At 48.0% G+C, this 3,337-nt stretch overlaps 1 protein-coding gene across 4 annotated transcripts in view; it reads right to left on the bottom strand.

Annotated features, from left to right (window-relative positions):
- LOC107200626 (meiosis-specific coiled-coil domain-containing protein MEIOC-like) overlaps positions 1–3,337 on the bottom strand; it is a 30,294-nt gene that overhangs the window by 21,091 nt on the left and 5,866 nt on the right. Inside the window, exon 1 of one of the 4 annotated variants that reach the window (XM_015619376.2) lies at positions 2,208–3,322. The exons of the other annotated variants lie outside the window; for them this stretch is intronic. The gene's annotated coding sequence lies outside the window, so the exon portion shown is untranslated. Of the gene's footprint in view, positions 1–2,207; positions 3,323–3,337 lie in introns of those variants that run through there. 4 annotated transcript variants of the gene reach the window in all.

Below are 3,337 nucleotides of genomic sequence, written 5' to 3'. Positions count from 1 at the left end.
CATCACTGGTGGAATCACCACTGTTCAAAAGGTGTCTGAACGTGGCACATGGGGACAGGGCTGGACTCGACCATCTGAGAGCTCTTTTCCAAGCTAAACAATCCCACATTTCCAAGATTCAGGTGGAATGTTCCCATTCCAAAATCCTTCCCTGCACTCTCTGCACAACCACTTTGACCTGTTCCAAGGGAGTGTCCAGCTGTGGCTGTCCCCTGCCACACATGTGACACTCCCCAGGCCACAGCAGAACAACGCCCTGCACAAACCTACAGCTTCATCTTCACTGCCACAAAGCTTTGACTGAGCAAAGCCCAGGGCAGCTTTTACAATTAGGATAAATTAGGGTAAATTTTGCAGCAGCCAAATTCATCCTAATTTTAATTTTTCCTAGTTTTTATCCTATTTTTTTATTCTGAAAACCTGACAGAGCAGCTGCTCCTGTCTTAAAGGAAGGAGTTGATGTCAGGCTGTACCCACATCCCACTGTGGCTGATCTCCCCCAACCTGCAGCACTGAGGATTTGGCTGATCTGGGTTTTGCTACCAGGAATGGGATCCTGCCACATCAACCTTTTATCAGCTATTTTTCTGTCTAACAATACACATTATTGATCTGGTTAATCATTACCTCAGGGACACAACCAACTTTAGAAATGGATTTCACAAAGCACTCATGGGATATCCCAAAGCCCAAATAACAACTCATTGATCTCTCTAAGCAGGAGCTACCTAAAATCATGGGAAACTCCCAAACCGATGCAGCTGCTGCATTTGGGCTTCACAAGGCACACAGGAATCCAAGGGAAGCTTAAAATTTACACAGCTGCTCCAAACAAGTCTGAGTGCTGTCCCTATGCTCCAGCCCACTTCAGAAAAATGGGATTTTCTCTGTCTGTGGCTCCTACAAACAGGAGCTTCTTGCACTACTGGTAAATAAAAAGTGGATTCCAAATATTACCTCAGTATTTCAGGGAGATAACAGGGAAGGCCTGAAAATTTCCTCCTACAAGTTCCAGAATCGGGTGTCAAGTTTGGAGATCCACATTTCTCTCTAGCACATCTTTTTTTTTTTTAGACTCATTTTATATTTAGACCTATCTGCTTTACAAAGCCACCTGCCAGAAAGGTTTTTGGGGATAAGAGATTCCAACCTGCTCCTCAATGCCACCCTTGAAACAAGGCAGTGATGCCTTTGTCAGGTACCTCTTCTTGAGCCTAAAACCCCCACCCAAACCCACAGAACATTTCTGCAACATTTATATCAAAACTTCCAATTTATAACTTCACCTTTCACTGACTGAAATTCTTGATTTAAAAAAAATAATAATTTGCCAGCAGAGAGTTTAGAAACAAAGCCCTGCCATTCATTTAAACTATTTCAAAAAGTTACTAATATTGTTTTTAATGAGAGATTTCATAGCTCTACACACTCCTCATTGTTGTCCAAAGCCATAAGTACTCTGAACATTCCAGTCCCACTATTTCTAATTATTCTGTATGCAAAAATGACTGAAACCCATACTCTGAAGTTTCAGGTTTCATTTTTCTTTGCAGGCTCCATGAAAATATAAGGGAATGTAATTCACCTTCACTTACAATTCCTGTCACGTGTCACACTCCATTATCTCCTGGTAGCCCCGGGAAACATAAGGGAATATTAAACAAATAGGTAACGAGTTTTTACTGGACTTCCACTCACTTTAAAGTCAAATAATCCAAAGGCACCTCAAGCGCCTGATTTGTAGATAATGTCCTGTGCTGTTAAACAGGATTATTGGTACTAATAACAAACCCTTTTGTTCAGGAATATAAAATTCCAGCTGGAGTTACAAAATATTTCTCCCAATTCATTCTGACCTACCCAGTACAGTTTAAATTCCAATAAATCAAACTCTTTCCAAATAGATCTTAAAACACACAAAAGTGCTCCACTGCTGAATGGGGAAACCCTCACACTTTCTGAATTTACAAACTGGTGTAACATGTGGACAAATAACCAGATCTTTTTAAATCAGCTGCACAAGGATCAGGACACACTAAATATTATATATAAGTTTGTGTCTTCATTTCATTAGACTACTCAAATTAGATATAAAGCCACTTTTCCCACTTGACTTCCTCCTCACTTTGTGAGATTAAAGTACAAATCAATGAAACACCTAAACTGCTTTTAAAAAGAAACAGACCAGTTTTTAGTATTTTAATTACCTGGTTGTTAAGTTACTACACTTCTCAGAGGAGAGATGACAGCAAGCATTCCCAAGTTTCCTATTCACTTGGAGAAACACTTTTAAAGAGAAAGACTTTTAAAGTCTCCTGCTAGGAGACTCTGGTGCTCAGCACCACGAGATGCTTGTTTGGAGAAATATGGGCTTTGTCATATTACACCAAAGAATCACTTGAAAGCACTGAAAAATCACTGAACACTATTCGGAAAAGTAACTCACCACACTTTACTTTAAACTACAACAACCTCAGCAAGCATTACAGAGCAGAAATCACTGTCCTGGGTGATTTTCCAGCTGTTCAAAGCACCAGCATCCTTCTGGACACCCCGGGTTATCCTCCGGACAGCCCGAGCATCCCTCCGGACACCACCGGGTTATCCCTCCGGACACCCCCGGGTTATCCCTCCCGGAGGCGCAGAAACCTCATCCCGCAGCCAGAGCCAACTTCCACCGAGACCAACCTGCGCAGCTGTCGGTTCCCACCGGCCATTCCCCGGCTGCTCTTCCTGCCCCAGGGAGCCGAGCCCGTCCCCGCCGGTGCCGCCCGTGCCCGCCCGCTCGCACCGCGGTTACCACACGCGCTCTGTTGCCAGGCTGTGGAAAAGCGTCTCCTCCACCCCCCTGGAGCCGCGGAGCGAGGGAAAAGCAGCGGGAGAACCTCGGGCACGCGGCGGGCTCGGGGCTGCGGGCAGGGAGCGGCCCCGGCGGGCGAAGCGCGACCCGCGAGTCCCCGAGCCCACACAGGAGCAGCCGGGCTGCCCTCACCATCCCCGATCCCACACAGGAGCAGCCGGGCTGCCCTCTCCAGCCCCGATCCCACACGGGAGCAGCCGGGCTGCCCTCCCCGAGCCCACACAGGAGCAGCCGGGCTGCCGAGCCCGATCTCACACGGGAGCAGCCGGGCTGCCGAGCCCATCCCCGAGCCCACACGGGAGCAGCCGGGCTGCCCTCCCCGAACCCACACGGGAGCGGCCGGGCTACCGTCCCCATTCCCGACCCCTCACGGGAGCAGCCCGGCTGCCCTCTCCATCCCCGATTCCACACAGGAGCAGCCGGGCTGCCCTCACCATCCCCGATCCCACACGGGAGCAGCCGGGCTGCCGAGCCCGA

The sequence above is a fragment of the Parus major genome, chromosome 2 (assembly GCF_001522545.3).
Source record: "Parus major isolate Abel chromosome 2, Parus_major1.1, whole genome shotgun sequence".
Taxonomy (NCBI): Eukaryota; Metazoa; Chordata; class Aves; order Passeriformes; family Paridae; genus Parus; species Parus major.
Note: the sequence above shows the minus strand (reverse complement) of the source record. Positions and strands in the feature narration are given on the sequence as shown.